At 40.3% G+C, this 22,222-nt stretch overlaps 1 protein-coding gene across 6 annotated transcripts in view; it reads left to right on the top strand.

The window, feature by feature from the left end:
- The first annotated feature begins 17,425 nt into the window (after positions 1 to 17,425).
- The window catches only part of HECW2 (HECT, C2 and WW domain containing E3 ubiquitin protein ligase 2), a 299,050-nt gene continuing 294,253 nt past the window's right edge, over positions 17,426 to 22,222 (top strand). For 5 of the 6 annotated variants that reach the window (XR_009760443.1, XM_061608168.1, XM_061608167.1 and 2 more), the window contains exon 1: positions 17,509 to 18,446. The gene's annotated coding sequence lies outside the window, so the exon portion shown is untranslated. The other variant, XM_061608169.1, reaches the window with a different exon arrangement.

Genomic DNA, 22,222 nt, shown 5'->3' on the forward strand with positions numbered 1-22,222 from the left:
GCAGGAGGGATGGTTGGAGGTGAGAAGAAATATGATTTCTGTTTGTATTTTAATAAGAAACTGCCTAATTCACATTTCTTGAACCAATATGAGAACCAAAACACAGCTATCCTTCAAAATTCGCACTTATCATAATGTGGCGCAGTTCTCCAGCCAACCAATGTTTACAAAAATGCATATATTGAGGGGAAAGTGTGCATAAAAGTGAATATATTAGTGAAAATAATATACAAAAAGGCATTAGGAGAAATTGCTTGCAAAAATGGGTACATTGGTCAATCTGAAATGTGTTTATTAGGAGAAATTCACACTAAAATGCTGATGAATTTTCATGAGGATTTTTTTTAAAAATTGCAAATTGCTGCAGAAATGTGGGAAACTGAATTTAAGATTGTAAAAATGAGAAACTGAGAAAACCAAAATTGATACATCCGTCCATCCCTACTTGGAGAGAAAAGGAATGGCAGGCAGAACAGAAATCACAGCTGGGCAGGGACACACACAAAACATTATTTATTTATTTATTTATTTATTTATATCCTGCCATCCTTCCAACACTGGAACTTGCGGCGGCTTCCAGATAAAAACACATATAATTAAAACATACAAAATCTACATTAAAATAGAATTAAACTATATCCAATATCAAAACCATTCAAACTGATAGCTAAAAGAGGATCAAAGCCAATTTAAAATAATGATATTTGGCATTAGCAGTGCAGGTCCCAGCAGTCCTAACTTTAGCATCCATCAGTACCAAAACCTTGTTGAAATAGGAAAGTCTTTGCTTGACACCGGAAGGACTGCAGGGAGTATAAGAGAATAAATGAACTTGGCAAGGTATTCAAGATTTAAATAGACTTGCTGGGATCCAAGAAGAGGACAGGCATAGCATAGGGAGGGGAGATAGTGGATTGAATCCAGACCTAATTTAGTTGTGCTTAGGTTCCATTGAAATCAATGGGACCTGCATCAGTCATGACAAACCTGTCCCATTGATTTTAATGGGACTAAGCATGACTGACTTGGTCTAGATCCAACCCTGTGAATGTGAGAGTGAAGCTGGGACCAAGGAAGGAGGAGTAGGTGAGGTAGAAAGAAAGAACTGGGAACCAACGTCTTAGTGGTAGGGGAGAGAATGTGGCTGTATCAGTGCACATAAGAGCAACTTTGGAGATGGTATCACAAAAAAAGTCCGGTTTTTTTTCTATTTAACACCATGGTTAGCTTCCTAGGTCATAAAATGTGTAGTAAGCAGGTGTCTTCTGATCTGTATGTCTTTAGTTGAATCACTAGAGCTGTTTGCCTGAGGCAACCTTGCAAAAAAATATGCAGAACTAGGGACCAGATTCCTAAATTTATGATGCTTAGATTCCTGTCAATAACTGTTTCTCCTCCCTCTAAAGACCAGGTTGGCAACAGGTCAGCTCTATATTGTTAGATATAACCTGATGATTCTAAAGCATAGATCTATGTAGGTCAGCTGATACCAATGGAGAATTAATTACTTGAGTATGCAAATTGATAGCCATCAATCAAATGTCATGAATCAAACATTGAAGAGGTGTGTGTATGCATGTACAGGCGAACGCACCTGATGATAGGATAATGTTAAGGTGATAAAGGAGTGTGAAGAAGCTCCTGGAAAAAAATATTCCATGATAAAGGAAGGTTTTGGTCTGTGCAGTTAGTTTTACAGAGGAACCTTTATATTCCCTGTTAAAATGAATTCTGTACTTGCCCAGGTCATGCATTCTAATTAAGGGAATTCAAAGTTTTTGGTGCTAATGTTAGTTCTTATACTAAAGGAGAATATCTTCGTTGGTGCCTGTGATAGAGCGTTTGTGACAGGTCAGAAAGCTGTTGTAATAATGTGGTGGAGCAGAGGTTCCCATTCATAGTATGGAGGCTTTAAAAAGCTTATCCTGCTGCAGACAGTGTGTCCCAAGAAGGCTTGGGAGGAGAACACAGCTGCTTGTATCCCCTGGATGAAGATAATATATTATGTGGCATGTCCTTGAACTCTTCAGTGAGACTGGCTGCTCTGAAGTTATTATACTAAACAAATATTGTGGTGTTATGTTTTTATTTTATCTTTTTGAGGGGGTGAATGAATGAAAACTAGGACTACAATCCTGTGTGCATGCTTACATGAGAGTTCAAGTAGTAATGCGAACAAAATAAGACTTAATTCCAAGTACGTATCTGTAGGATTTCCATTTTTATTTATAAAATTTTATACACGTCACATCCTGATTATAGGAAAAATATGATGCACAAGCAGATTTTCTTTCTTTTCTTTCCTTTTAAGCTAATTCTCTAAGGCTTCCATCAGGTAGCACAGGCATAAAATGTATCCTGCCTAGATCTAGTTCATCATAAAGGACATCCAAATTAAGGTGACTTTGTATCATTTTATGACAGTTGCTCTGCTAATCTAGCCCTTTCACCCTCTTTGCATTTCCACTGGATACTCTCAAATGGGTGTGGGCGATTTATGAAAATTATGTATGATTGCATCTAGTAAGAATTTTTTTTTAGGGCACCACCATAGTTGAAAATCTATTATCTGTCAGGAGATCTAACCCCAAATTTCAATTAATATTGAACAGGGAACTTGTAAGCCATAAACCAACCTTTCCCAACTAGTGGGCCACCAGATGTTGTTGGACCACAATTCCCATCTTTCCTGACCATTGGCAATGCTGGCTGAGGCTGATGGGAGTTGTGTTCCAACAACATCTGGTGGCCCACTAGTTGGGAAAGGCTGCCATAAACCATGACAAGCCAGGCTCCTTGTGTTGGCATTATGCTCTTCATGGATTGCGGAGAAAGGAAAGGCCAGGTATATGGGGTAAACAGTGGAGGGGGTTGTATTTAATCTCTTGCTTTAAGGGCTTTATGTCAGTCCCTTAAATAGCACTAAAAGACTTAAAAAGTAAAGGCTGATCCAGATGACCAGTTGAAGCAGAAGCTTTCTTCATTGATTCATTTAGATTTTTAAATAGCTCACTCTAAGGATGGAAGAGAAATTTGTTGGGTCTGCTGACCTAATTCATCATGTGGACTGAAACTTGGCTATCAAATAGATTGCTCACACCTCTGAATTTTACTATGCAGCTTTAGTTCCAAAAAATGCACAAAAATGCAAATTTGTAGGGAAAGATTTGTTGGAAGGCATACAAAAATGCATATTTTAGGGCAGTGTTCTTCAACCTTGGTTCCCGAACTGGACACCAACTTCCATAATTCCCAGCCATCTTAGCCAATGGTCAGAGAGGATGGGAATTGTAATCCAATAACATCTGGGAACCAAAGATTAAAGAACACAGGTTTAGGAGAAGAATGTGCATAAACACATACAAATTGAATGCATTTTTGTGTGTGCATTTAAAAAAAAAATCCAAAACAATTGGGATGGAATGGATTTATAATTGTGTCACAGAACAGAAATAGGTTGATCCATCCATTCCTAGCCTTCCCTTTTTGATGTATGGAACTCCCGTTGAAACACACTAACATTAATGTAGCAGTAAAAGCCCTCATTTTCTTCCATAAGAACATAAGAGCCTGCTGGATCAGGCCAGTGGCCCATCTAGTTCAGCATGCTGTTCTCACAGTGGCCAACCAGGTGCTTGGGGGAAGCCCGCAAGCAGGACCCGAGTGCAAGAACACTCTCCCCTCCTGAGGCTTCCGGCAACTGGTTTTCAGAAGCATGCTGCCTCTGACTAGGGTGGCAGAGCACAGCCATCACGGCTAGTAGCCATTGATAGCCCTGTCCTCCATGAATTTGTCTAATCTTCTTTTAAAGCCATCCAAGCTGGTGGCCATTACTGCATCTTGTGGGAGCAAATTCCATAGTTTAACTATGCGCTGAGTAAAGAAGTACTTCCTTTTGTCTGTCCTGAATCTTCCAACATTCAGCTTCTTTGAATGTCCACGAGTTCTAGTATTATGAGAGAGGGATAAAAACTTTTCTCTATCCACTTTCTCAATGCCATGCATAATTTTATGCACTTCTATCATGTCTCCTCTGACCCGCCTTTTCTCTGAACTAAAAAGCCCCCAAATGCTGCAACCTTTCCTCGTAAGGGAGTCACTCCATCCCCTTGATCATTCTGGTTGCCCTCTTCTGAACCTTTTCCAACTCTATAATATCCTTTTTGAGATGAGGCGACCAGAACTGTACACAGTATTCCAAATGCGGCCGCACCATAGATTTATACAACGGCATTATGATATCGGCTGTTTTATTTTCAATACCTTTCCTAATTATCCCTAGCATGGAATTTGCCTTTTTCACAGCTGCCGCACACTGGGTCGACATTTTCATCGTGCTGTCCACTACAGCATAGTCTTAACCCCCCAAAGCCAGCCCAAATAGGTAGGTCTTGCAATACCTCTGAGAGATGACTCTGTGAATATTAATGATTCCCTTTGGGAAGAGAAATTCCAAATCTAGGAGGAAGTGGGGTCTGCTGAGGACTCCTCTGTGTACCTTTGCTATATGAAGCTAGTACAAAGTTACTTTGGAAGCTGGAAAGGCGGGGTATACATTATTTTAAAAACTAATGTGAAAAGGGTGCCTACTACACGACAGCTTACCTCCCAAAAATAACTTCTCCATTCAGATGATAAAAGGTTGCAATCCTATATGCATTTTCATGGAAATCTTATTGAACTCTGTCTGAGGCTGCAGCTCAGTATCTGTATATTAGAAGGTACAATCATGATTGTGCCACATAATGTGCAATTTGATCCCATGTACCTTTGGAGGCATGAATGTGATGGTGACAAAAGCAACTCAGGGCAGCACTTCTAAAATTCAGCACAGCCTACTTAAGCAAAACTTCAGGCTTCTATTTATGTGCATCCAGGAAAACATTTTTTGTCCGCTTACTCATAAATGTTTGCAAATGCCAAGTTGCTTCCATCTTTCTTTTATAAAACTCTGGCTTATGTGACAGCCAGCTGTGTCTCTCATAACTCTGATGACTGCTGAACACCTGAGAAGCACTGATGGAGAGGAACGGGGGGATGGAGTGCTCACTTAGTGTCTGATTAGTGTGTGAATTGCAACCTTTTTCTTTTTAGGAATCAACGTTCCTGGGAGTGCACTATAGTTCTTTCCTGTGCTGTCCTGAAGCACTTAAGTAGCATGAAAATATCATGAAAGTATGTTCATGCATTTTAAAGAAATCTAAAACTAACTTTAAAGCCCCGCATTAGATAAGGATATACATATTTTTTATTTGTAAAAATTTTACTAGCAAAGTGAACAGAATTATGATAGATGGTGGCCTTTTAGAGAAGGGTTTACACTATTGCAAAGGCTGTTGGGCATTGTGTTCTTTGCAGTACCTCTGTCAGGGGAAGGCTATACAATGCTGGGCATCAGGTTTTGACCTCATTGTAAAGTGATGCCGAATGCAGTCACAGTGCAGCCAGGAAACTCCATTGCCACCTAGGCACAGCAGGGGCTCAACTGAGACCAGTGCAAGTGGAGCTGGTGGGAGGCCAGAAAAAGAGGAGGGGGACTTAGGGCACATCCTGAGCCTGTTTGGCTTGGTCCTGCGGCCCTCAGTCTTGGCAGCCAATACACCAGGAAAAGGGGTGGCAGAAAGAAACATGACTTTCTTTTCCTTCTGCCAAACCCTGCCAGCATCCTCCCCTCCCAGTAGCTCCTGAACAAAGGTAGGATGTTTTGGCCCCTTCTGCCGGCCCTGCTTCTACCAGTTGGATTGCTCTCTAAGCTGTCATAATTCCTTCCCTGAGAATTTAATAATTATTTGGCCTATTTGTACCACACCATAAATGTTGGGCATCTTACAGAGTTTTACAAAAAGAGACGGGATCCTGCCCTCAAGAAGCTTACAATCTGAAAGACAAGTCAGACAAGGGGAGAGGGGATATATGATGAACACAAACAAGTTTTTCACATAATTTAAAATACCACAAACACAGGGAATAATGACCCAATGGGAAATGTGATTATTCTGAAAGAAAGCACAGAAGCAGAAATATCCACTGAAATACTGGTGTCAGCTGGCAACTTTGACATTCTTGAGTTTGAGTCAGGGAAATTGAAGAGAAAATTTGTTGGCCAAAATGTGTTGTGAAAATTTGTTTGATCATTAATATGAAAACCTCTTCTAAACAAAGGGATTTCCATGACATTTGGCTTCCCTGCAAATGATGACAAATGTTGAATTTAAAAGAAACAAATCATTAGGGTGTTGCCACAGTCAGGTGTAAATTCTTGTGGGCATTACAATTTCCCACACGGACTTGATGCTGACGTGCAATCTGTGAACATGTTTTATGCACAGAGTCTTGCTTTGGAGGCAATTATTTGTGGGTGTCTGTCATTGAATTCTCATGCTATATTGATCACATTATGTTGGCCACAGGACATTTGCTAGAAAACCTTTTTTCCACTGTTTCCAATAAAGACTACCATAAGTTTGACACTTGCCAAAGAAGCATTAGCTCTTTACATATATTGCTGCAGATGGATTTTTTTAAATTATTCATACTTTTAGAGAATATAGGTATCCAAGTTACAAATACATTCTTGAGGTGGCAAAACTGTTATGTTGGTCACCTCTTTTTAAAACACAATAAAAAAGTATTTAGACTACCTATTGCATACTTCTTGATTATTATTTTTAGGGAACATCAATCCAGTTCACACACAGATAGTTTAATGTTAATTGGAGTTCAAATAATATTTGCTAAAACACAAAATATTTAGTAAAGAATCCAATTATAAATGTAATGTTAGTCACTATGAAATTACCCTTCTAGGAAAAACTTTTTCTGATTAATTTCTATGTGTCAGGTCGCTGGTAAAAGCACAGGAGCTGAACCCGAAAAAAAGTAGCAACCTTAGTAACTATTTTTTTGCTTTATTGCTGTAATTGGCACATGGTTTGGTGGCAGTTTAGAGAATACCCCAAATCTGTCATTATGTCTGGCCACTTTGGGTCCTGTGATGCAGCCATGATGGTGTAACTGTGTTGTGTAAATGTTTTACTCCAGTGCAGTGCCATTTTTGTTTATCTGTATTAATGCAAGATAGTGAACAAACAGCATTGCACCAGTACAAGGAGGCTTTTGTGTGCAATCTGTTCTCTCATGTGAGAGAGGGGAGACGTATGCTGCTATGTAAGTTTGTTCACTGCAATCTAAGCTAAATGCTGGCCATTGTAATCTTTCCACAGGGCATACAAACGTGAGTTGTGGGATCAATGGTTTTTATTACACTTTTGCCTGCAATGCAGTAGAATGAAGCTACTGAATATGTGGGTGAGGACTGTGTTACGTGACTTTGGTCACTGCACGACATGTGTGTCCTATAATATTAGTTGCCCCCCCCCCCAAAAAAAAAGCTGTAGGCAATTTCAGATTATCATCTACATAAATGTTATCTCTAAAATATGCATATATGTGGTAAATTTTATTTATATAATATCATATATTTAATTTGTATCCAACCCTTTCCCCTAGAGGAGCCCAGAGTGGTAAACAAATACAAAAACAATTTAAAATAAAAACATATTTAAAACAATAAAAAACCATCTAAAAGCATTTAAAAGCAATCAGATGCATTCACAGTTGTTAATTTCATGGTTGTCATGGCTATAAAATGCCTGGGTAAACAGGGATGTTTTTAAATACTCCTGAAAGTGAGTAATGAGGGAGACAGATGCACCTCGCCAGCGAGGGCATTTCACCAATGGGGAACCGCCACTGTGAAAGCCTTGTCATGTGTCAATGCTGATTGGGCAGCACCACTGCCAACCAGGGCTCCTCTGCTGATTGAAGGGCCTGAGATGGTTTATGTATTTATTTATTTATTTATTAACACCATACAAATATGCTCAGAGTGGCTTACAAAAATGGAAATGACGACATCAATAGCTATCAATTCAAAAACATAACAATTGTTTCAAATCATTTCATAACATAACAATCCAACAATAACTCCAATTGATTACCTAAACATGATCACGTTTAAAATAATCATAAGACATCATAAAACAAGCTATCAATCAATTAGAACATATCAAATTCATAACATTTCAATATTAATAACAAAACATTCAAATACAAAAGCATAAGAAAACATTTTTTGTCACTCTAGCATTGATGTTAAGAATCGCTGCTGATGGCTGCTGTTGTTATATGAACACTCCATGTTCAGAGGCAGTAACTCCAGGTACCGGTGGCTGGAGAGAACTCACAGTGGGAGAAGGCAATTGCTGGTAGGCTCTTGCAAAAAGCAGCCAGATGGACACTGCAGAAAAGCAAGATACTGGACAAGGCAGCACCTTGGTCGAGTCCCTGACAAAACAGAGCACCCAGAGCTAGCACAAAAGGAATACACGACACCACAGTGGCTGCACCCCCCCAGCATCCCCACTCTGTCGCTTGGTGCCCCACCCGTCTGCACCACGCTCCATGACACGGTGACTGCAGGCAGGAGGGCAGACTGGCAACCTTGCATGTGGTGTGGTGGGTAGCAGGCGGCTCCGGTGTCATGCTGGATTCCTCCAGGTGCCCCTCCTTGCCCTCTCCTCTGCCATGAGGCTTGTCAAGAAGGCTTTGCTTGAAGTCTTCCCTCTGATCACAGCTTGGTTCTCTTAGGTACATTTCCAGCTTTACTGAGGTCTTCACCAAAAGCCTTCACTTTGGTCAGCTGTTACTCTGGCCTCTGGTCTCCCATGGTTGATACTGGGGAGCTGTCCCTTTTGGTACTTGGGTCTCAAGCTATTCAGGGCTTTGTAAACTAGTGCTGATACTTTGAATTGGGCTTGGCAGCACACTTGCAGCTGGTACAGAGATTTCAGGACTGGTGACACACAGGCTCATTGGGATGCCCCCCATACTAACCTATTAGCCACATTCCACACCAGCTGCAGCTGTCTTATCAGGATTCAACCTCAGTTTATTGACCCCCATTCAGCTCTTTACTTCTTCCAGACATCGGTGCAATGCCTTCACAGCATCTCCTGATTCAGATGGAATGGAGAGATAGAGCTGCATGTCATCAGCATACTGATGGCACCATGCTCCAAATCCCTCACATGACAGTTCCCAATGGTTTCACATAGACGTTAAACAGCATAGGAACCAGAATGGGCCATTGCCGATCCCACAACTCAAAAACCATGGGGCTGAGCAATGATCTGTTAGTCTCTTTTTTGATGACAATCCTGAAAGTAGGAGCAGAACCACTGTAATACAGTGCCTCCAGCCCCAATCCCTCTGAGTTGTTCTAGAAGGACACCATGGTTAATGGTGTCAAAAGTCACAGAGATGAAGGGGAGCGAACAGGGTTGTTCCTTCTTTTCTGACAGAGGTAATTAATCAAGCGAACCCAGGCTATTTCAGTGCTAAAACTGGGCCTGAAGCCAGATTGAAATGGATCTAGATAATTTGCTTTCTCCAGGCACACCTGTAGCTAACTGGTCACAACCCTCTCAATCACCTTCCTCAAGCAGAGAATATTAGAGACTGGTAGTTTTCTAAAGCCTCTGGATCCAGGGAGGGACTCTTCAAGAGAGGCCTTACCACCACCTTTTCAAGACAGTGGGCATAACTTCCTCCCAAAATGAGGCATTAGCCACTCCCTGGACGCATCCAGGCAATTTCTTCCTTCTAGATTTTATTAGCCATGATGAGCAGGGTTCAGGAGGGCACAAAATTGGCCTCACCAATGGACAGTCCATGTCAATAAATATATACTACCTGTTTCAGTATTTAAATCAGAAATATTTGAAGCATTTTCCTTCTTCTGCTAGAAACATGTTTCAGTATGAAACATCTGTACTGCTCAATATTCAGGGCATGTTTAAGAGCTTTACTCAGTTGGTACCAGAATCAGAGCCTTTGAAGCTTGGACCACACAGCTACTTATGCTGCCCTTGGACAATAAATAAATAATTGAGTGCAGCTCTATCATTCATAGTTGTGTCTGCAAGCTAATTTTTTAATAGCATGCAACATGACTGAATGAATTTCAGCTCCATTGTTAATGTCACTATATATTTTTTCAATGAGAAGTGGGAAGGAGGCAGCATAGCTAGGTTTTGCTAAAAATCAACAATGATACAGTGGTTTTAAAATGCTCATGTTTGTGGTATGTGTGTGTGCAGCAAGGGTTATATTTGAGAGATCAGGGCACTCACAATTCTAGCACTATCCCTAAAGATACAGACCTTGCTTCAGTTAAGATTAGCTGTGCCCCATTGATTTCTATGAGGCTTAAGTTAGTCATAATATACTTGTCCCATTGCTTTCAGTGGCTTAAGCGGGACTTATTTTAATCTGAATCATATTGCACTACACCTCCTACCCATAATTCTTAGATTTTTCAGAAAAAACATATTGAGTACTCTCTCTGCAATATATATTTAGATATCTATATGCCTTTGAATAATAGTCCCATATGTCCCCCCCCCCGACAAAACCAGATCTTGAATGTTGTTGTCTGCACACGTTCTTTCTATAATACAGCCTTCATTTTGGGAAAAACTGGGGTTAGGAATTAGTAGAAGTCTGTATGTAACTGCAGTCATTCTTTACTCTTCCTTCTATCTTGACTGAGTGCTTGTAAAGGGTTACTGATGCCAGACTTCAACCTAATAATAATGTATTAAGTTGAGCTGAGAGGCAATGACTGACCCAGTATGTATGTGGTTCTTTCCCACTCCCATCTTGTCTTCACAGCAACTCCTTGGCAGTAGGTTAGGTTGAGAGGTACTGATTGGCCCAAAGGTCACCGACTGAGATTTGTGGCTGAGTGGAGATTTGAACCTGGGTCTCCCCAGTCCAAGTCTTACCACACTGTTTATTGGACCAGATTTCCTTGATTCAAATCCATCCACTTTGCCACATTGGCTCTCTGTAGTGTATTCCACTTATAATGTAATAATTTATACAGGTAAGCCAAGCAAGATTTGACAAGAAATGATCTATATTGAACATAAGAGCTACCTTTCTGACCCACAGCAAAAAAACACATTAGCGTAGAGTTCTGCCTCCAGCAACAACCAGCTAGATGCTTTGCCTGCAGATAATAGTGGCCATTCTTGTGGTTAGTGACATGACATGTGATGTTGCCTAGAGATACCACCACACTATCATGATTAGTAGTAGCAGAGTATGGAAGAAGAAGAATAAATTGGTTAGACATCTAACAAAGCAATCCAACTTGTTGGAGGCTGGTGGGAGCAATGCTGGTGGAAGAGGCCACCACATCCCGCTGCTGCTCAGAGGCCTCATGGAGGGGAGGATGCTGGCTGCACTGGCAGGGAGGGTGCCGCAGAAGGAAAAAATACATGCTTTGTTCGGCCTCCCCTTTTCCCAGCATACCAACTGTCACAACAATGGGCTGTGGGAGGGAGCCGAACAGGACCTAGATATTGTGTAAGTCTCCCCTACTTGGCTCCTCCTCCAACATACCCCCAGAACGCCCCTTTTTCAGGCCTTCTGCCAGCTTCCTTATGCCAGGCTGGCCTTTCCCAGCAGACTGGTGTAGCCTGGCTGAGCCAGGACCCAGCCAGCTCAGCCAGAGATCTGCCATAGCCCGGCATAAGTAGCAGTTGGATTGCACCCTAGGACTATTTATGCCAATCATTTTATTTCCTGAAAAAATGGGAGGGAAAGTTTTTTTGATATTGCCCTTCTCTAACCTGGTAATTTCTGGAAGTGTACAATCTGGTCTATATGTACCAGTAGTAGAAGTCACTTGTAAGCTCCCTTTCCTGCCCCTCAGAATGGCATCATGGGGGTGATATTCATGATCTGCTGGCAGAGGAGGCTCCACCCTGTTGCCTAAAATAGGAAGTTGGAAGAAAACACTTTCTTGTAAGTAGATCGCTCCCAACTTCAGGTTCACTCCTAAAGTGGAGGAAAGACTGTGTTTCTCAATCTTTCTTACCCCCCTCCCTCATTTATTGACTACATTGCTATTTTCATTATTTTCAAAATATTTTTATGCATTATTTTCATGTATTATCCTAACTTTTTCTGGGGGTGGGGGTTGGATTTGGTTTTTTTAGTTATGTCATCATTCCTTCTGCATGCTTCTTGCAGTGTGGTTGGCACTGGTTGGTCCCCAAAAATATCCTGGCAAAAACAGCTAGCGCAGGCACACTCTATTTATATATATAGCACAGGACACAACAGCATGATAGAAACAGCCCATTTATCACATACTATGGAACAGTTGAACATCAACTGTTTGCATTAACTGTAGGATCCACATGGCAGTTTGAGAAATAAGGTCTGCAATGGGTATGATGAATCAGTATTTGATTATCCATACTGTGGAGCTATAATCTCTCAGGCTATATCAATTCTCTTACCAAACAGATGGCAGCATCTGATTTGAATGTACTTGAATAGTCATATTTAGTCCATTGAAAACACAGACAAACAAAATTGAAACAGCTTAAGAGGATTTAATCCTAAAAGCTTAACTTCTGGGCAACAGCCATTTTCATGTGGGGATAGAGCTCACTGTAGCAGGACCCCTCCACCACATACTCCAACAAAAACAGATTAATCCTTTGCAATTGTTTTCATTAGCTAAAAATATGAGACCCATTTTTTCATTTATTTTAAAAATTTATTCTTGCCATGATCCAGCCTATTCAGGCTGTTCTTATCCCCATCCTTGATGCCCAGGCAACAATCCTGACCTGACCTCTCTGAATTTGATAAATGTTCTAAAACGTATTATACTCTCTGGCATTTGTCATAGGAAGCTAAGTACCACTTGTTCGTGCACTATGTGTGAGAGAAATTCCTCATAGTAAACTCAAGAGGGAGTAGAATGGAGGGCTTGGTGCCCATCCTATCCATCAAATGGCTTCTGGGTTTCAAATGTGTGCTTCTTATAGTCTAAGACATGTTTTCGCACTGGTATTTTTCACGCTACTATTACTACTATTCAACATCTTTGATGTTACAGACTGAAAATGAAATCTAAGTATGAGACTAGAAGCAGGGGTAGCCAATGTGCTGCCCTCCAGATGTTGTTGAGCTCCAACTCCGATCAGCCCCAGCCAGCATAGGCAATGGTCAGAGATTATGGGAGTTGTAGCACTCTGGACTAGAGAGTAGGCATCTGAACCACAGTGGCAGCAAAAACAGCTTTGGAAGAACTTATTCCATCTTGAACTTTTAGAGCTACTAGTGATGGCTATATTACCTCCAGTATTGGAGACAGTATGCTTCTGAATACCAGTTGCTGTGGATCACAAGTGGGAGAGCTCTTAAGCCTGCAAGCAGAACTTGAGCGCATCCCATCTGCATCTGACTGGCCACTGCGAGACCAGAATGCTGGGCTAGATGGTCTTTGGTCTAATTCAGCAGGGCTCTTCTGTTCTTAAACAGCTGAGCCTCCAAGCTGTGAGGTGCCCAGGCTGTACGTACAGTCACCATTTCTGAATTCACAGTGCAGTTCTAAGCATGTCTACTCAGAAGTAAGTCCTACTGAATTCAATACAACTTAATCCCAATTAAGTACGCATAGCGTTGCAGCATCCTAGAGCATATTATTAGGCTTTGCAATGGTATTTATGCCTGTAACACTACTCTTTTAACTTCTAGTAATCTCATAATATTAATGTCAGCTACACTGTTCCCTTCCCTTATTTCCACCTGAAGTACAACAGAAAAAAGTGCCGCCTGTTTTATATGGTGTACTTTTGGGGACCCAAGTCTCTCAAGACTCAGGCAATAGTTTATCTGTGTCTGTGTAACCTAACCATCACAGCAGTAGTTTCTTCCTGGCTGCTAGACATGGCTTTGAATGATCCTGCTACATGTGCAGACAGGAAAGCCTTGGTTACCTTCTATTAAAAGGTGCAGCCCATATCTCATAAAAAATAAATGACAAACCATTCTTTCTCATGGATCTGGATTCCACTTAAAAAAACTCCAGCTGGCTATAAAACCTTTATAATCAGCCAGTCGTGCTAGTCCACATAATATGGGTGCAGCAGCCAGGCCTGAGGTTTTAGACTTGGAGATGGGAGATCCAAGATAAAACCCCTTCTCAGTTAAGGAGCTTCTGAGATGAGGAGCCCAACCTACCTCAGGATGGGCATATGGTAAACTGAGGTCCACTGGTGACCATTAGCCAATTTTTGGTGGATCAGCTGATACCTGCTGTTTCTTGAAATTATTGCTAGACTATGTCAACATTGTTCTGACCCAGTAAAGCACTACTTAAGCAAGAGTGTATACTTGGGGTCACTTAACTCAGATTAGTTATGACTTTACTGTTAAGAAATCCTGCAGATGCAACCCTCTGTGTATGTACTCCAAAGTAAATTCTACTGACTTCAGTGGGACATACTCCCAGGTAAGGACTGCAGCCTTATTTTGTCAATTTAATACACATCAATACTTATGGGGATTCTGGTGGGGGAAGTACACTGCAAGGCTAAACTAGTCTCACTGCTGATCCTACTCATGGGGTCATTACAGGCTATACCTGCTGCGATATATATATATACACACACATACATATACAAGCTCAGAAATGTTGGAGGAAATGTGGGGTACAAACACCAACCCAAGCTATAATTCTATACCCACTTGCCTGGGATCAAGCCCACTGAACTCAGTGGAACTTAATTCTGAGTAGACATGTATAGAATTTTGCACTGTAAATTATTTCCTACTTTTTGTGTTTTTCTTGAATTAATTTTGGAAAATGTTATATTTAGCAAAAATTAATAATTATGGAAACAGTTTGGTTTCCATATGGTTTTAAATGACTCTTCTGTTTAGTACTCCAGTAACTGTTTGTTATTCCTGTGTGATGTTCTTAACAAATGTTTTGGTTTATGCTCATTGTTTCAGCTTCTGGTGTATGTTTTTAATTTGCATGTGTGTATGTTTGCCAGCATTGCTGTTATTTGAATCCTGACCTTATTAATTTTATTTCCGCACAATTGGATAGATATGAAGGGTGTGTGAGTGTGAGTGTGTGTGTGTGTGTGTGAGAGAGAGAGAGAGAGAGAGAAAAAAAACTTGACTAGCTTCACTCGACCTTAACCTTAAAACTTGGGAAAGTACTTCTTAAATGTGTACTTAAACATGGGATGAGGAAATGGTGGGTGGATTAAAAATTAACTTCAGCTAGACTGCAACTATTCACAGCTGACATGTTTAGCATTCATCTTGATTTGCCTGCACAAAGCTTATGCAGTAGTTAGACTATGTCTAGTCGTTACTTTTTTTTTTGTAATAATTTTTATTATTCAAATTTTTATAAGACAAACACAACAAAATCAAACAACAAAAACAATACAACAAAAATAAAAAGAAAAATCTTGACTTCCGATTTGTTACAGATCAGCTATAAGTATATAATATATATCAAACCTGTCCCCTAAAACATACGAAATTCACTTTTTTCCATAGTCTATCTTAATTAATCGTTAAATCCCATTATCATCATTTCATTTTTTTCTTTCAACAAAAAGTCCAAAAGAGGCTTCCATTCCTTAAGAAATATATCTGTCGTTTTTTCTCTGAGAAGGCATGTCAATTTGTCCATCTCAACTAAGTCCATTAATTTCAATAGCCATTCTTCCATTGTTGGTATTGATTCCATTTTCCACTTTTGTGCATATAATAATCTTGCTGCCGTAATCATATATTATTATTCTTCCATATTTCTTTTCCTTTTGTTTATCCATAAAACCCAATAAAAAAAAATCTGGTTTTGACTGAATATTTATCTTCAAGATTTTTTGCATCATCCTACCTATCTGTGCCCAAAATAATTTTGCCTGTTTACACGACCACCACATATGATAAAAAGATCCTTCTTGTTGTTTACATTTCCAACATACATTAGAAACATTACTATACATTTTTGACAACTTTTCTGGAGTCATATACCAACGATACATCATTTTATAAAAATTTTCTTTAAGATTATAGCATAATGTAAATTTCAAACCTTTTTTCCACATATTTTCCCATTGATCCATTTGTATATTATAACCAAAATTTTTTGCCCACTTGACCATACACTCTTTTACTTGTTCTTCTTCCATGTCCATTTTCAATAAAAATTTATACATTTTTGCAATTATACATTCATCATTTGTACACAAACCTATTTCAAAATCAGATTTATTTATTTCAAACCCATACATTTTCTTGTCCATTTTGTATCTTTCTAACAATTGTAAATAGGCAATGTCTAGTCGTTAGTGAGCATTTGTTCTGATTTGTTTATAGGGTGGTTATATGACAATGAGCATTCATCCTGATTTGTTTGCAGGGTATTCACATGTCTTTCCATTAATAATTTGTTCATTTAAATGCATTCTCCATAAGTTTTGCAGTTGCAAAAAGTCATTTCTTTGTTTTTTAAAAATACTTTTTTATGCGTTAGGTCAACGGAGCCTTTTAACCACTTTGAATGCATAAATCTAAAGCTCTGGTATGCATTTGTGTCTCTCACATGAAATAGTAATCTGGAGGCACTCATAAAAACATAGGAAAGGTGAATTGTGACTACATATCTACTTTCTTGTATGGTCTATAGTTAATTTTAAAACTTATACAAAAACATTTAAAAATGCATTTTCACCTTTCACACATGCATGCCAACAGACAGGCTCAAACGAGGTTTAAGTGGAATGTACATAATCTCTCCCATGTAGGGATGGGGGAGAAATTCAATTCAGTTTTCATTTAAAGGCAAATCTACCTAACAATCTGATAACAGAAAGACAACCATCCTTCAAAATTGGCACTTCTGTGAATTTTGCAATGCAGTTCTCTAGCCCCATAATGTGTACAAAAAGTGCATATACTGAACAAAGTGTGCATAAAAATGGATGTATTAGTGAAAATAGCATGCCCAACTGCATTATATTAGGGAAACATTGCACAGAGAAATGTGTATATTAGGATAAATTTGCACTAAAATGTTGGTGAATTTTCATAAGGACTTATATTCTAATCACAGACTGATGTAGAGAACTGAATTTGAGGTTGGGAAAATGAGAAACTGAAATGGACAGATTTGCCCATTTCTATGGCCCTCCTGTGTACACAACATCCCTACTTCCTACACCATCTTTATCATTAAGCCCTCAGAGGCTTGCCATAACACAATTTCGGCCGCCATAAACCAATAACATGTAATATCAGGTCTGGCCTCGCTTCACAATCAGATGGTGCAGAGAGTTTGGATAAAAGACTCTTACGTGGCGTGTTCTCCATAGCAGGTCGTCACGCGCTGGAACGGGACACTGTCAACACAGGGGCAGCCCTGTGAGAGAAAGGTGGCGGAGGAAAGGCTTCTGACATGCCGCTGCGGCGCCCTTATTGTTGCTCTCTGGCGGCGGTAGGGGGCGGTGTCCACATTGGCTTTTGGAGGGGGAAGGCGGGTTCCTCCTGCGCGAGCAAGGTTTGACAGGGAGGAAGAGGGAGACCCCAGAGAGGGTAAGAACAGCTGGAATTACCCACAATTCTCTCTCCTTTCAGTCCCTACAAAGAGGTGGAGGTTAGGGTTAGTTTCCCACCCTCTGGCAGCACCAGCTGGAGGGAAGAGCCCAAGGGAGGGATGAGGAAAATAGGAAAGGCGGCAAAGCAGGAAAGGCGGAGAGCCGGCGAAGCAATGCGGTGTTGGTTTTTCCTTTCTCGCTTGGAGAGTGGCTGAATCTTCTAGCCTTTGGCCGTAGCTGCTGCGGTTGTCCTAAAACCTCGGCAGCAAACGCCTCTCTCTCTTTCCTCAGCGGAGCACGCCCCTCCTATTCCCCCTCCCCGCACTCAATAGCAAACGCCACGGGCCTCCCTCCGTCCCTCGGCGCTGCCCCGAATATGGCACCTCGCATTTTCTGGCTTTTGCTGTGAGGAAACGAGGAGCCGAGGCGAAGCCGCTTCTCCCACTCCTCTGCCTCGCCCGCAAGGCGGGTCCTTCGGGTCTCGCCCGCCTGTTCTAGGACGTGGGGGCTCGTGAACACAAAAATGCCAGCAGCGCCCCGTCGCCAGAGGAGCAGGCAGTGGGAGAATTAAGGCGGCTGCTGCTGAGAGCGAACGAGCGCGGGGAGGGGGAAAGGCAGCCACTAACGGAGTGCGGGAGGAAAAGGAGAAGGAGGGAGGAAGCAGCAGCTGCTCCTCGTCAGGTTGAAGGGAAGGCGGCCCCCACCCACAGGAGGAGCTGATATTCTCTGCAAGGACTGGGGTAGCCTCTCTCTTCCCCCCTCAGTTCCTCCTGCTCCTGTCCTCAGCATCCTTCAAAGACGCTGCTGGAGGGAGGGGTTGCTTGGTGCATGGAGGAGAGAGAAAGAGACAGGCGGGCAGGAATCCTCGCCTACCGGAGCTCAGCGGCTGGAAAATCCTTCCCCTCCCTGCCAGCTTTCCCTCTCAAGTGCTGGCTGCAGACTGCGCTGCTGGTGGTAAGTTGAATTTGAAAGGGACCTGCAGTGTCAGTGGGGGCGGCAGGAGGGGCTTTTTTTAAAATGTCCTCTCTCTGTTTTGCTGCTCCTCCACCATCAGGTAGAAGGAAGGATGGATGGCTGGATGAAGAAGCTGCTTTGTTTGCGTGGGCCGCTGGGTGATTGGTGTCGTCGCCACAACGCACACCCAATTCTCTCTACAGCAAAGAGAATAATGATAAAATGAGTCTGTTGGGGGGGGCATACACGTACCTATTGGCTTTATTATGCCCTTTCCTTAGAGCAGCTGAAGTCTTGGCAGCATCCTTTCTTGTCTAAGTATTGTGTGGATGAAACCTTTTATGCCAGGAAGTCACCTGGAAGGCCGGGCTTTCATGTCTACCTTTCGTGTTTGAAGTGTAATGGCAGATTTGTCAGATTCCTCCATTCCTTTATGATTCCCCCCCCAACCCATGTTCTGTGCTTTTGCGCGCGCACACACACACTGGGCGGTTACACAAGGATTTCCTTATTAGACACTAGTCAGGCTGGCTGTGCTGGGGCTTACTATTATGGTGTGAAAATGGCAGCAAACTAATAATCCCCCCCAACATGTAATTCAAGTAATCTCTGACTGTATCAGTGGAAACATTTGGCTTTTGAGGTTTCCTGTGGCAAGGAGTCAAATTCAGAAGAAATTCACAGGGAAAAAAGAAAGATGGTTCAGGAGTGTATTCTTTCAAGTGTTTAGCTAAAAAGTATTTGAGCATTTGGAATTGGGCATAAGCTAGTCGCATGCAATCTTTCAGTTCATATGTTTTATTTAGTTCAGTGGCCTTCGGTTTATGTTTTGCTTTTGACATAAAGTTGAAGTTATTTTCTTTGTTAGATTAATGAATGTGAGACTGCAAATGACTAGATTTGTGTACAGGGCCTTGTATTGTATTATACAGGGACGTTCCTTTTTGTTTAACTATAGCTGTTGTAGAAAAATATGAACAAGTTGACAATATTTTTACTTATTTTGACACACACACCCTCTAGAGATTATTCTTGCTGGAGATCTGATTTTCTTTTGCCTATTTTGAACAAACATTATTGAAAAACCAGGAAAAATAAAAAAAGAGAGGAAGAGAACGTTAATGGTGTCACTAGCATTTCATTTTGGATGGGATGGCAGTTACATAACTGGGTGCTGTTGGTAGCTTGTGTGTGACCACCAAGAAGTAGATAGTTTGCATCCTTATTGAAATGCAGGGTTGTATTTTTCCCTTTAGTCAATATATTAAGGAACTTAAATTTTTGCAACAAAAAAAAGCTTGTATAAGATGCACTTATATAACATTTTTCCCTAGGAGATATGAAAAAATGGGCTTCATTAAGTGACTTTACTTTAAAAGTACTGAACATATTTAATCATATGCCTGATGGTTCCTTCTGTCCAGCTTGGCTGTTTATTGTTGGCAAGCTAACTGGAGTGATGACTATTGCACTAATTTTCAGTAAGTCTTTTTCATTCTGAAGAGCTTCACAGGGAAAGAAAACAAAATAAATTCTTTAACATAATACATAAATAAAATCTCTAATTCCCTAATGCCAAGTGGTTGATAATTTAACCATTCCCCTCCTTTTTAAAAAGTGCTTTTAGGGATGAAGATGTATTCCTCAGATTTGAGAAGCAAAATGTTAATGTGAGTGAAACTGACCACTCAGATGATCTACTGTTTCATCCAGTGCCTTTAACAGATTGCTTCTTTTCTAGTAGCAGAGAGAGTGCAACCTGCCCAATTTATATTCTAGTTTATGTTCTAGTAAACCACTGATCTAAATTGTAAAGCAGAACCTAGGTTTTAGTTGCTTTAGATCAGGGTTCCCAAACTGTGGTCTTCAAGCATCATTCAGGTGGTCCGTGGCATGTCTGTGGATTTGTGGTTGAAGATGGGAGGCAGCATATCCATTGCAGTCATTCATCATTTTTAATGGTATTTTATTGCTTTTTTATTTCTTGTGTATGAAAATTCTATGAAATTCAAACTGTAATACAATAAAATACAATATATAAGAAATAAAACAAGCAATAAAAATACCTTTAAAAATAATACAGCATCTAGCATAGCATATTACATTTGCTACAACAGACAGTGGTCCATGAGGGGAAAAAATTGGGAACCATTGCTTTAGATGAAAGAATTTGCTTGTTCAAACATTTTGACTCTCTTCCCCTCAACCAACATTGTAATTAATTTCTGGTTTAAATTCCTTTCTTTTTGTTTAGTTTCAGATATGCTCTTTTTCCTTTCCTTTTTTTTTTGCAGTTTATTCCAATCTGTCTTAGATTTGCCCTGATTGCATTATTCACTGGAAAAGGTTCTTCCTTGATATTGTGATGTGTATTTTGCAGGTGGTCTTGTAATGTCAACTACAAATTTGGAGGAGATGTTTTTTCTTTCTTTCTGGAATACCCATAATACTATATAGAACTCTAAGCTTGGTGATAAATGTGGACAAAACCTTTTTCTAAATTCCATATCATTTTGTTTCATACTCAGTACCTGTTCTGCCTGCTTCCACCACTGATATGTAGGTCAAATGAAATATCATTTGAGATTACCACTACACAAAAGCTTATAATTAAATAGAAAATTCTTGGATATACTGTAAATTTTGTATTATAAAAACACAACAGTATTATTTGGAAAGGCAAATATGCAATAACAATATTGCTATAACAGAGGAACAGCAATACGATACTGACAACCCATCAAGATTAGAAGTCCATAAGTATAATCTTCATAGAAAAGTTCAAGGAATGTCACTGAAGAATTAAACAGGTAGTTATATCCGTTAAAATACTTTCACTCTTGTGATAACTTGTCAATCCACAATAATCTCTGCTCCAATTAGTATGGTTGCAGGCAGTTATAACAGAGGCAAAAATATTCACTCTTGTAATGTAATATAAATCATTCTGAGTTCAGCTTAAATAGCTTTAACAAAGATCAGCACCTTCATTCTTGTGATATAAATTTTTCAGGTTCAGCTAATGCCATAGTAATCCACGCGAACTTTGAATAGTTCAGCAAACCTCTTTAATAAAAAACAATGTACATGGCTAAATTATATCCTGACACTGTGCCTCATTGCTTATGAAGATTGTGAACAATACTTCTCTTCATATGTTCATATAACATTGCTTTCAATTGATTAATCTTTCAACTTTGTTGTCAGCATAGTAAAAAAAGGTCATGCTAAATTTGTTAAAGATAAACACATTTTATTATGGCATAAGCTTTTGTGAACCAGAGTTCACTTTATCACATGCATAAGTGTAATCGTCAGTTGCAGATACATATATTCATGGTTGTGGGGGCAGGACTGTAAGCACAGTGATCCTTTACTACAGCGGTGATAGATGATAAAATAACATGGCAATGCTGAGTTTCAGCATAGTGACACTCAAATATTACAAAGATTTTGCTTGTATACCCTCATATACCTGGTTAATAATGTTACATTTTGTTAAAAAATGTTTCTATTGACTTGTTTAAACAAAGCTACTCAAAAGAATTATGTTCTAATGTTAGTAAAGCTGCTTTTCTCAACAGTGTGCAGATTGCCAAGGTGCTGCTCTTAAACAGCATAATACTCTACTGCAGGGGTAGTGAAAGTAGCACCCTCCAGATTTTTGCTGGACTTCAACTCCCATCAGCCCAGCCAACAGGGCCAGTGGTCAGGGATGATAGGAGGTGTAGTCAAGCACCTTCTGGAGGGCACCACATTCACTACTCCTGCAATAG

Source organism: Rhineura floridana, chromosome 2, assembly GCF_030035675.1.
Source record: "Rhineura floridana isolate rRhiFlo1 chromosome 2, rRhiFlo1.hap2, whole genome shotgun sequence".
NCBI lineage: Eukaryota > Metazoa > Chordata > Lepidosauria > Squamata > Rhineuridae > Rhineura > Rhineura floridana.